The 13,472-nt window shown below is 38.6% G+C and overlaps 1 protein-coding gene across 15 annotated transcripts in view; it reads right to left on the bottom strand.

Moving 5' to 3' along the window:
• The window catches only part of PAM (peptidylglycine alpha-amidating monooxygenase), a 280,621-nt gene that overhangs the window by 225,588 nt on the left and 41,561 nt on the right, over positions 1–13,472 (bottom strand). For 14 of the 15 annotated variants that reach the window (XM_089908396.1, XM_089908402.1, XM_022592065.3 and 11 more), the window contains exon 2: positions 12,808–12,915. The exons of the other annotated variant lie outside the window; for it this stretch is intronic. The gene's annotated coding sequence lies outside the window, so the exon portion shown is untranslated. The remainder of the gene's footprint in view (positions 1–12,807; positions 12,916–13,472) is intronic. 15 annotated transcript variants of the gene reach the window in all.

Raw genomic sequence — 13,472 nt, 5'->3', positions numbered from 1 at the left:
AATGATACTTTAATTGACAAATAAATCCCATGACAGCATAAATTCAGATTTCACTTTTTTTTTTTTTTTTTTTTTTGCGGTACACGGGCCTCTCACTGTTGCGGCCTCTCCCATTACGGAGCACAGGCTCCGGACGCGCAGGCTCAGTGGCCATGGCTCACGGTCCCAGCCGCTCCGCGGCATGTGGGATCTTCCCAGACCGGGAAACGAACCCGTGTCCCCTGCATCGGTAGGCGGACTCTCAACCACTGCACCACCAGGGAAGCCCAGATTTCACTTTTACATAGAATCCTAAGGTGGTTTTACTCTCTACGACCAAAGAGAATCAATGTCAAAATAATTACCTCTTGCAAAGAAATGTATGGTGTTCCACAAGCCCTTTTCTTCCAAATAAGGGTCTTAAGGTACTGTTTAGTCTTCCTCCAGAAAATTATTCCAAAACTAAAAAGGAATACTTGCAGGAAAACAGTCGGTTTTCTTTCCATCTCCTTTCCTTGAGAGAACCACAGCAAAATGTAATTTTAGGCTTCCTGTCCCAAAGTAATATGCCTGAGCACTTTCTCCTCTGCATCTTTTACCACTAGTGTTTAGCAAACAAGGTTTAAAAACTACTACTAGATATAAATTACCTTATGCTTAGTACAGATGGATACATGTGCTATGAATTGGCTTAAACTGAAGATAAATACAGGATGTAAACAATAAGAGAAACTATTTTTGCAGCTGTTGGTCTCAAGTCTAGCATTATTGATTGTGGTAATAGATTGTGCCTTTCCTAGGAAACCCTGCAAGGCATACCTGCCAGGCTCATTTGCTGAGTCCTGTGACTCATATGGCTTAATGCCAGATCAATGAACGACAGTGTTATTCAAAACTCAGGGTTACCAGATCTCACATTTTGGTCTCTAGTGGCCTTGCTATTACCCTTCAGCTTCTAAAGAAACCCAGGCTCATCCACATAGGAGTTAGCTAATGGAATTTTCACAATCCCAAATCAGTTTTGTTTAATTAACTTCATCTGATGTGAGCCTCTCACTAAAAATATTAAGCTGAGAATAGTGTCACTTTCTAAGGCTCACATCTTTACCTCAGAGTTCTGAACATTTGAGTTGGTGAAACATTTCTTTCTAATATGATTTTCCCTCATTAATTATCTTGAGGCATTTTAATATCCTTAGGGATGACTGCATCCACTGAATTAGGTCAAGATTTCGTGGTCTCTGTTGGCAATCACAAGTTTAAGTTATAGTTATCAGTAAAAATATCTGACTTGTGAATTTAATGTTGATAGAATCAGCCATATATTTTGCAGTCTCTGAGGGGGGCAGAATTATGGTCCCCAAAGATGTCCACATCCTAACCCCCCACCCTGTGAATATGTTACCCTACATGACAGAGAGGATTTTGCAGATGTGATTAAGGATAAGGATCTTGTCCTAAAATGGGCTGATTATCCTAGGTTATCCAGTGGGCCGCATCTAATCACATGAGCCCCTTAAAACAGGGGTCCCCAAATCCCCCTGCTCTCTGTACCGGTAACAGTACCAGTCCATGGCCTGTTAGGACCCAGGCCGCAGAGCAGGAGGTGAGCTGCAGGTGAGCGAGCAAAGCTTCATCTGTATTTACAGCCGCACCCCATCGCTCGCATTACCACCTGAGTTCCGCCTCCTGTCAGATCAGCAGTGGCATTAGATTCTCATAGGAGCGCGAACCCTACTGTGAACTGCGCGTGTGAGGGATCTAGGTTGCGCGCTCCTTATGAGAATCTAATGCCTGATGATCTGAGGTGGAGCTGAGGAGGTGATGGGGAGCGGCTGCAAATACAGATTATCATTAGCAGAAAGGTTTGACTACACAGAGAGCATAACAAATCAATTGCTTGCAGACTCATATCAAAACCCTATCAGTGAGTGGCAGGTGAAAACAAGCTCAGGGCTCCCACCGATTCTGCATTATGGTGAGTTGTATAATTATTTCATTATATATTACAATGTAATAATGATAGAAATAAAGTGCACAATAAATGTAATGAGCTTGAATCATCCTGAAACCATCCCCCCGCTCTCTGGTCCATGGAAAAATTGTCTTCCACGAAACCAGTCCCTGGTACCAAAAACGTTGGGGACCACTGCCTTAAAATGAAGGTTGCTTCCCAGCCTTGAAGAACCAGAGAGATGGCCTCATAAGGATTCGGTCTGTACTTGCTAGCTGTTAAGGTAAAGGAGGGTGGCCATGAGCCAAGAAATGCAGGTGACCCCTAGAAGCTGGAAAAGACAAACAAATGGATTCTCCCCTAGAGCCTCCAGAAGGGGATACAGCCCTGACACCTTGATTTTCTAGTCCATTGAGACCTGTGTCAGACTTCTAACCAATAGAGCTCTAAGATAACAAATTTTATTCACCAAGTTTGCAGTAATTTGTTACTGCAACAAAAGAAAAATAATACCTTCCTAGTTTTTATACTGTTTCATCACTCCCTTTTTGGGAGAAAGTAAAAGCTGACTAGGAAAAAGTGCTCTATTCTAACTGGGGCATGTGGGGTCACATAAATGAAAACCGGCCTGTTAGACTGTAGGCATCTAGGTCCCAGCCCTGGCTCTGCCATTAAACGAACACAGACAACTGGGCTAAGCATTTAACCAAGCCCTCACAGCTTGAGCTTCTTTCCTCTCACTGGACAAAATGTTCATTTCCAGGTCCATGTTCTCTATTACAGCTTCCTCTCATTCTTCTGGATACTGGTTTTATTTGTCTTTCTAGTAAAAGCCAAAATGATCCTTTTCCTGCCATGTTTCATTGTCTCACACTGGTAAAGTCTACAGACCTGGCATTTCCATATTTCAGCAGGAGCAAATTTAAGTATGCATAAAACTTAAAACATCCTTATTAGGACATAAAAATAGAATGAAAACTCTCCTAAAGCAATTTTTAAAATCACCCTGCCTAAAACTGCTTGGAACCACTTCCTGCCTGAAGCATGAAGGAAACTGTAATCTTTATAGTACACTCTGTATAAACTGCTACTTGTATTGGTTAAGTCAGCAGGAGGAGATATACATGGATATCTTAAGGATTCAAAACTGCAGAAGTATTTTTCTTATTACAAAGAGTTAGCTACTCAATAGAGTACATTATATTACCCAAAACATTAATACAACAAAGAGCAAAAACCTGATGTAACATAGCCTAGAATATAATATAGTCTTCTTTCCAATACAAACGTATGAAAAGTGTTTCAATAAAAAGGTTTTAAAAAGTATGGAAACAGTTTATATTGACTTAATTTCTTTAACATTTAACCTACCGTAATCTAAACTAGGTGGTATCATAATTTCTCTCTACTTTTCAGGAACTTTTTTGAATTAACTAGCAAATTTTCAAACACATAAGCAGGATTAAGTATTCAAAACAGTAAAGAAATTAAAAGTCAAAGCATTTTAGCATATTTTAGGGTAGAAAGGAATTCATTCATAAATAAGCATTTATGATATTCAAGATAAGACAGATACCCTTTATGTGAAAGTAACTAAATTGTTAACCTTTTTTTACACTCTCTCACAACTATGTTCTTCACTGATTCTTTAAAGAAAGGTGAATGAAGAACATTATCAGTCCACTAACATAATATTGCACAAAAACAAAGCAAAGGTAGAGAGCAGGGTATATTCCAGAAGACTCCAAAAATACAAGAAAGAATACGCCAGTTTTAATCAGTCTCTCTAGAAATGGACAGTCTAGACCATTTACTGATCTCTCAAAAGAGCCATCTGTCTACCACCTGAATAAAGGTTCAGCTACATAAAGAAATGGGAGAGTCCCCATCCTACCTACTCCCCTCTTCTTCATTCTCCTGCAAAGCTATCCATTAATTATTTAGAAACTGCCTTTACCTACCACATCCATTTAAACACAGTATTACATTCAGAGTATACTGAAATAGTCCCTTGGGAATAAGGAAGAGGAAATAAATGCACAACTAACATTGTCATATGGACAGAACTCTTGGAACGGAGAGAGTCAGACATAGGCAGTAGAGAGAAACCTGTGTGTCTCATCACTTAGTGTTTATTGATAGGGCACATTGTGGTAGAAAACTTGAAACAGAAAACTAACTTTTCAAGGGAAATATTCATTCATGGCTCTTCTATTTGAATGTTGTAAATGTCTACAATATTCTTTTCATAAAGCTGAACACAGCTGGCTTATCCTTAAGGAGCATGAGTATGTGTTAAAGGAGAACTTTTATGAAGCGCTGATTTCATTTGTCACAATAATAGAAGCACTATTTTTATTATCAAATTGGGAGATCTTTGAAAAGCATTAAAAGTATGAAATTAGTATGAAATGATGGTTATCAATATACTTTAAACTTCATATATCCCCCTGTAACTAAATCTTTGTTTTAACAATTAAAGTTTTAATTTCCCTAACATGCAAATCCTCAATGTAACTTGGCCCTTCTTTCTAAAAATATCTTACCATAGCCTCTTAGACCTTTCAAATGTTAATACTGTTTAAAACTGGATAAAATATACAAAGTATCAATAAAAAATACATAATTCACACTCAGAAAACTGCATTTGTGCTGTGACACCTGTCAAAATATTTTAAGGAATTTGTATATTTCAAATCATTTGAAATAAAAAGCTCTACTGTGTTTGCTATTGCTGCTTACCAGGGAGAGTAGCCAGCATTACATTGTACACCCACAGTTATTTATATAAGCCCACGCCATGTATGTGCGCATACAGACGCACACAAACACATACACACACTTTAAGTACAAACTATAAGTCTGTTCTAGGTAATTGGCTGAAACATATACTATGTTTTCAGTCAGTAGTATATCGTAGAAAGCAAGAAACCATTCATTCACCTGAAAGAGAAAAATAGAGGCATTTGGTAATTCTCCGATATGCAAAACAAGGCACTTACCTTCCATTTCCAGGGATGTCTGAAATAGAACTGGAAACCGAGCAACGGGTGAGGGGCTTTATTGCGGGGTGAATCATCCCCACGTAGAGGCTCTGAACAACCCCTGTATGCATACTGACATCATCAGGAGAGACTTGGAGGCAGAGGATACTATGGTAACCAAGCAATGTGCTGGGAGACAGAAGCCTTTAATTGCTTTAACAACTTCCTGGGGCTCCAGCGACCAGGCTTGGATTTACTAAGTAGGAAATGAAGGTTGTCACAGAAGCAGCAAGTGTGACACAGAGCAAGGGGACTCAATGAATTCTGAATCTATTCACCGCAATGTGACTTTTAATGACAACTGTCATTACATGATTCCATTAGCAATATTCTCACAGCTGAAGCTCTGACGAAGTCACAGGTCAATAAATAATGCACCCAGGTAGCAACAGTATAAGTATTCATAGATGGTTTTCTCACTTAACAAGCATTAATATTATTACATTACAAACATCCTTTTCCTTGAGGTTGAATACTTGATTCCCTTTGAAAAGAAAGCTCACATCTGTGCCTTCGGAGGTCAGAGTACTGATAACAATGAAAACTGATGCTCTGCGTTTACTTCTCCAGGAGACAGCATCTGCCCATTCCATTTATCTCCGAGCTCCAATAAATCCCCGCCAATACATCACTTATCCAGAAAACACCCCCAAGCCAAATGCCCAATTATGACACCCAGATAAAATCAGAAGAAATCTACCATCTTACTGCTCCACAGTCTTCCTGGTTAAGTCTTCTATCACAGGCAAAATTACTTCTACTTCTAACAACTCCCAAAACTATACATAATTTAAATCTTCCCTTTGAACTATTTGTTCTCCCGTGCATCTGGCACCCCACTCACAAGAACACAACCCCTCTTAAAAATACCAGGTTTAAAGTAATTGCTTAAAATAACAACATTTCAACATCAAACTGAGTCTATAATGATATATCATGCTTATTTGATCAGATGCGATATTTTAATAAGTATGTAATTTATCATCTGTACTATAAAAACTATTGTTTTCTTCTCTATATTGGAATGACATTTTTTTAAACAATACCATGGTCTAATTTTTTCTACTGTAGTACAATACTGCAATTGCAAGAATAATCAAGTAACTTGGCAGATCCTCTTTAAGATACTCATAACACAATAAAAAATGAAGGTTGTCATTCTGTACTGTATACTGCAAGCTACTGCAAAGAAATTATTATTATCTCTATTTCAATTCAGATGAAGCTAATCCTGCCTTTTAATGTTTCCCTTGTGAGTAAATACCATACAAATGTATGGCAATAATACTGCTTACAAAAAGAGTAAAATGGATTACCACAGCACCGATTTACAGTCTGGAAAAATATAGAGAATTTTAACCTAATTGACAAGTTGGACTTTTTGCTACCATAGAGGTTGGGGAGAATTCTGAAAATAGTATAGTAAGGTCAGCTCTCATGAAAAACATAATAATTCAGTTTTCCTTAATTTAGGTAAAGTGAAAAGGCTTTCCAACAAAATGGAATTACTTCTAACCTTTCACTTGTTTTTCCTGAGATACCGAGTCTGAGAAGCAAAACATGCAAAGTTTACCATGAAATTCATGAAAATAGTGTGTATATACATATATATGTGTATATATAGATGTATGTGTGTATATTTGTGTGTATATATATATGTATGTGTATATATATATATGTGTGTGTGTATATATGTATATACACACACACACACATACACACACACACGCACGCACGCACATATTAGGTTGGCCAAAAAGTTTGTTCACATTTTTCTGTAAGATCACATGGAAAAACCTGAGCAAAATTTTTGGCCAACCCTCCTATATATATGATTCACACACACCTCTACATATATATATATATATATATATATATATACACATTATATATATGATTCAAATTTTAAAATAAATGCATTTGTTTATTTGAAAATGCCCAAAAGATATACACCGAATTTCTGAGAGTGGTTACTTCTGGCAGTTTCGATTATAGACTGAGAGAGTCCTCCAATTTTTATATTACATAATTTTAAACTTTTAAAAGTTTTTCTAAACACCATGGATATGAATTACTACTGTAATTCAAAATATGAAAATTCATCTAAATGTGTTCTGAACTTGCAATCCTGATTTACTTGCTCTCAGAGAAGACCAATGACAGCTTCAGTGGACTAGATCCTAACATACTAGCCAGAGTATTTCAAGGTTGTTTCAAACAACTCTTTCTGGGAGATGATCCACCTGTCTAAACAAAACTAGGTTGGGAAAGGTAAATAAAGGTTATCTGGACAGCATGCACACAAAAGGGAACAGGTGTATCGACTACTCCAGAGATGGGATGGTCATAAAGTAAGAGTGCAACAGTAAAGCCTGTTTGCTAGGGTTTTTGTTTGTTTGTTTTTAATAAATTTTATTTATTTATTGGCTGCATTGGGTCTTTGTTGCTGTGTGCGGGCTTTCTCTAGTTGGGGTGAGTGGGGGCTACTCTTTGTTGCGGTGCACGGGCTTCTTATTGTCGTGGCTTCTCTTGCTGCGGAGAGCAGGCTCTAGGCACGTAGGCTTTAGTAGTTGTGGCATGTGGGCTCAGTAGTTGTGGCTTGCGGGCTCTAGAGCTCAGGCTCAGTAGTTGTGGCGCACGGGCTTAGTTGCTCCGTGGCATGTGCGATCTTCCCGGGCCAGGGCTCGAACCCGTGTCCCTTGCATTGGCAGGCAGATTCTTAACCACTGCGCCACCAGGGAAGCCCCCTGCTACGGTTTTTTTTAAAAAAAGGTAGAGTTTAGAAAAGAGTCTCTCCAAGTTCCTCACGTGCTGAATGCTGAGGCTAAGCAGGATGCCCTAAGTCACCAGCTCCTGCGCTGCAGCACTCACCCACTGGGCTGCCTGCTAACCAAAAATTACTTTTGAGTGTTCTTGAATTTGATCTTAATATTGTAATTGTTTTTTAGAATTGTCTATGTTAATCAATATGATCTTTTCATTGTACTGGTTCTTCTTATAAATATGTAATTTAATTAAATATTCTCTACATCATTAAAAAAATAGCCTATCCAAAACTAAGACCAAACCAAAAGATGCCCGCCCACTACAGAAGGCTGAAGGGAATATGGAAGACCACCAGCAGGAATAGAAATCAAGTGTCAGTGAGACAAATGGCCCCAGGTGGCCAGATTTTGTGTCCTGTTAAAGATGCTTGCTTTAGGGAAAAGGGGCCTCGTATCTCCAATGTTCATTCCCTAAATCCAGGCTTTATTTAGTTTTTATTCTCCTCTTACGCTACAAAAACAGCTTAATGTGTCACGTTCTCATGAGTGTTCTATTTCCTCTTGCCACTCCACTAAATCTCTTGATCAATGCAATCTCATTCCCATCTTCTTAGGGAAGATGATAAACTCTTTCTTAAATGATAAATACCTCCTTTACTTGGATTCCCAAGGATAGCACAGAGAAGCCCGTGAAGCACACACCCACATTAGGCCACTCACAGCACAGAGCTGGGAGCTGGGACAAAGTACCGCATAACAGCACTAGCTCCACCAAGCTCTGACATATTCTTTCTGGATAACTGTATACCCCCTTTTATCTGTCCTAAATGTCAGAAAATCCACTTCTTATTTCCCAATGGATCTTAAGGCTTCACAGACATCCAAACAATATTATAATATCTCAGACTGAAAGACAACAAAAGTTAGAAGGTAAAATACTCTTTCACAGGAAACAAAGACACAGCAAAGAAATCACCCCTTGACTGTCGAAAGTATTATAAATCTCATCTACAAACCACCTTAATCACTAAATTGAAGTTTAGGGTTCAATGAGACTCTGAGCTTAACTTATTTCTTCAACTAAATTCATGTTGGCAAGTGCCAATTCAAAAGCAAATGTAAGCTAAAGCACCACTTCTGAGGGGATATTTGGCCAGAATTTCTAGTCTTGACTAGTCAACTACAGTGCCCCCTCCTGGAAACCACCTTTCTGATAAGGCAAAAAACCCTCCATTCTATTTTTTTTTTTAGGTAAGAAGTGGATTTATTTAGAGAAACATACTCCACAGACAGAGTGTGGGCCATCGCAGAAGGTGAGAAAGGCACCAGGATATGGTGTTGTCAGGTTTTATAGTGGTGGGTAATTTTACAAGCTATTGAGTGGGAGAAGTATTCCAGCTATTTCAGGAAGGGGTGGGGACTTCAAAACACCCTCAATTCTAACCCAGCTTTGCCTCATGATTTACGCTGAACTTCCTCTTAGCCCAGAGAAGCAACATTCTTGGCTCCTCTGGTCTTAATTCAACACTTTTCCTAATTCCAGTTAAAGACAGTATAAGGACTGAAAAATGACAGTGTATATGGGATTTTATTATTAGCATATGAGCTTAAATTTGTTAAATAAAACAAATTCATACTGATTTAATGAAAAAGTATCACACTAACTTCCAACGGCAAAAGGGTTCTAACTCTCCATCACTGGCCAAACCCACTCGGTGGCCAAATTTCACAGATGTATCTTCTCCTTGCTCCAGCCCCACAGTTGCCCCTCTAGCTTAGATCTTCTCTATCAGTCATCTCATAACGCTCTGGTCCATGGTCTTCCTGACTTCATTGTCCCACCTCTTTAATCATTCTTCGTATCACTTTGTCCTTAATGAGTCTTCACAAATCATGGTCTTGACCAGATTACCACAAAACTCAAAATCCTAAAAAGCTCCTCCTGTGCACCACTGAATAAAGTGCAGAGTTCACAGATTCCATGTGAACGCATCTTTGCCAACCTTACCTCCAGGCACCTTCAGCTACAGCCAATTAGACAATCTGATACACTAATATGTCCCCATACCTTCCCTCCTCTAAGCCTTTGCTCTTACTGTCTCTTCTTCCTGGAATCCCACATCTACCTCTTCATTCCACCCCCGCACATACACTCCTCCTGTGTCTCCTCCCTGGCAGCCCAAATCCTACCATCCTTCAAGATCTACCTCCTCCATCAGGGACTGGTTCCACCCCAGAAATTCCACAGTATTCTCCACCTGGCTAACTGCAGTTAAAACATTCTACTACCCAGTTATTATCTTGCGTCTTATTTCCCTCTCCCTTCAATCTTCTGAAAAGTAGAGACAAAGTCTATATTTGCCTCCTATTCTCAATGTAGCGCCTATGATTTGCCTTTGGCATTCACTTGATAAATATTTATTGAATAAATAAACAAAAAAATGTATTGTGTCCTAATTTGTTTCATTTTCCAAAGTGATTTTTTGATTTTCCAAAGAATAAATTATTTTACTTAATCTCTGAAACAACCTAGTGCGGTAGGGTAAGGTAGAAATTGGAATTTCACCTTTAGAAATGAAAATAAAAAACAGAGTATCAAAATGATGCAATGATTTCTCTTGAACCACATAGCTTCTAGGTCCTCTGGTTCCCCAACAGGCTCCTCACTTGGACATCTACTGCTTCTGATGATGGCCGGAAAGGAGGTGCTTTCACATTCCCTCACAACAAATCCACTGTTTCTGAAGAATTAAGGCCAGAATGGCCTTAATTTTTCTTCCTTACCAGTGACCCATGGCAGAGTCATTCACATCACCATAATATTCTCAAGGCAACTCCTGAGGCTTGGGAGAAACATTTCCTACTACCCGTTTCTCCTCCCTATATCTAGCTAGTCTACCTTCTCAAAGGAAAAAAAAAAAAAAAGTATCTTATCTCATGATTCAGCTATTCTGGGCAAATCCTTGACTTTTCTAAACATCAGATCTTCATTTTCAAAAAGAGAAGAACACTAGTACTACCTCATACTGTAGTTATGACGATAAAGATAATGCATAAAGTACTGGCACATCAAAAGCTCTCAATTAAAAAGTTATTACAATTAATAATAATGAACAAAACCACAGAGAATCAAATTATACCACCTTCTTTGAAAGGCTTCATTTGTATTCCAGTACAGTCTATAATTGGGTGATGAGGAAACAGAAATTGGCCAAGTAAGAGCTTGAATAATTAAGTGGGGACCTTAGTTTTTTTGTTGTTCAAAATGAGGGTGTTGATCTTTTCCAGTCTAACATTCTATGTGCTAGGAAAGCATTCTAAGGCAATGCTTTTGTTTCTCCCACACAAATATCTGCCCTCTTCTGCAACCAAGCCCATCAGAGTGCCCAATGTATGGGTACTTTTCTTAGTCCCTGTAATAGACTGAAATTATTCAAAGTTTTATCCTTATAGAATTTAAACTTTGCTTTCATTTAAACATTCAGGATCTTTATACTACCACTGAACTCACCCATGAGTCAATTAACTTTGATGTTTTCCCAAAAGTAAACAATGATTATAAAACCTTCAATGTTTTGAATCTAAAAGTCAAAGGAATTATAGATGATGGCTTACTCTAATACCAAGAATTTACTTCAACATTTCATGATTCTAATTTTGATTATAATTCCCAAAGGAAGCACTGGATTAAGTTCTAATGTAGTTTCTCTAAAGAAGCCAGTTTAAGATAAGTTCCCATTTTAGTCTCTCAATTAGTGGAACATTAAAATACCTTTTCCCTGGGATACAAATTAAGAACTTTGCTGAAAATGTAGAGCATTTGTATGAATCCAAACACAGATATTGTTTTCATGAAAAAAAAGGAAGCATAAGAGGGGTTAAAGATAATGCCTGCAGCCTAAGAAGACCAACTGAGCTGAAAGGGTCTGACAGCAGGATGTGGGTTATAATGCCTCTGAATGAAATCCTTTTGTGTGAGGGTCTCACAAAGGGCATCCAGGCAGGACTGTGTGTGTTTGGATTTAAATTAATCAACCAGTCAGTTCCACAATGTTAAGATTCCTCCTGTTTAACAGATTAAGGCAGGTTTACTGGCAGTTCCCAAACGATGTCAACAGCTTCTAAAAGGTCAAATGCAGCAACGCACACCAAATGTCCTAGAATAAAGAGCACCAATAACTCTTCCCTCTATAATCTGCTAGATGTGACTTATTAAATGCAGTGGATTATCCCATTTTAATCAGCTGTCCTGGTATAAATTTTCTTTTCTTTCTTTCCCCAAAAAGCTGAAACACATTTATACATTTTAATGATATACATTTGAAAACTGCCTGTTTTATTCTATAGTATATCTGGTTAAAACAATATAAATAGCCCAGCTTCACCACCGCATCTTGCAAGGGGGTTGGGTGATGGGGCAGAAAGGCACAGAGGTAGAACTATTTTAGTCAATAGGGGCCAAGTACGACCAAAGCATTATCTGTGTTGTTAGCACAAACTCACAAAAAGAAAGTTATAGCTGCAACCACTGCCAAGTAAAAAATGCTCAAAAAACAGCATGTATATAAAAAGGAAGAACCCTGGCCAGGTGGAAGATTCCATATGGGTTCAAACTCATGGATTCTAGCCCTTCGGGAACTTCTTTAAAATCTCGTGTTTCACTGTTTTTCCCAAGCAGTAAAGGATTGAATGCATTCTTGTAAAATATTAATCATGCGTGCCTTGGGCACTGAGTCGAAAAGGAAAAGGGAAGAGAAGATAAGCCAAGGATACTAGAGTATAAGGTGATCAGGACCAGCTCTTGTCTGACAATGCTGTAGAAACATTAACCGCTGGCCCTGGGACTCAAAGGAAGCTCCAAGAACCAACACAGCCCCTGCCTCCCACTGACGTTCCTGACCTTCAACTAAGGAAGGGAAGGCATTGTGGCATAGGTTATTAGAGCACAGCATTGAGTCTAAATCCCAGCTCTGCCACCTCTAATCCCTGCGATCTTGGGCAAGCCACTTAAACTCCCTGATCATCACTTCTCTCAACTATAAAACTAAGGAAAGAATAATCATACCTCTGAAGGTTGTTCAGATCACTCCTGTGAGCCAGGCACAGTTTCAGGTATCAGGAATACAGTGTTGAGGAAACCATACAAGGCCACTGATCTCAAGGAGCTTGCATTCTGGGTTGGGAGATAAAATAATAAACAATTAAATGAATAACATAATTTTATACATATGGGAAAAGGCTCTGAAGAAACACATCATAGGATGACAAGATAAAAAACTGACTAGATGGAAGAATGACAGAGTTGTCAGAGAGAAACCTCAGTCTCAGTAGAAATGGCATTTGAACAAGGAGAAGGAGCAAGATGCATAAAATAAAAGGATAGAGCCTTCCAGGCATAGCGATCAGCAAGAACAAAGGTCCCAAGACAGAAATGAGCTCAGGATGTTCAAGGAACATGAGGAAGCCCAGTGTAACTGAAGGACAGTGAACAGTGAGCAATAAGGGTAGACACCTATTAGACAGTTAACTGGAGTCAAGTAATAAGGTAATTCATGAACGGAGCTTGGGGTACAGAGCTGGAAATATAAATGTGGGAGTAACTTAACACAATTTTCTGTAAAGCACCCATCACAGTGCCTGAACATTATGATTATGTATAACCAATCTCTCTATTCCCACTTTTCCAAATAAGTAAATTGATATTTGCATTAGGGAGACTGTCAGCAAAAT

This window comes from Delphinapterus leucas, chromosome 3 (genome assembly GCF_059928025.1).
Source record: "Delphinapterus leucas isolate spDelLeu-1000000601 "Yukka" chromosome 3, BTC_Dleu_Yukka2, whole genome shotgun sequence".
Classification (NCBI taxonomy): Eukaryota; Metazoa; Chordata; class Mammalia; order Artiodactyla; family Monodontidae; genus Delphinapterus; species Delphinapterus leucas.
This window is presented reverse-complemented; position numbering and strand designations above follow the sequence as displayed.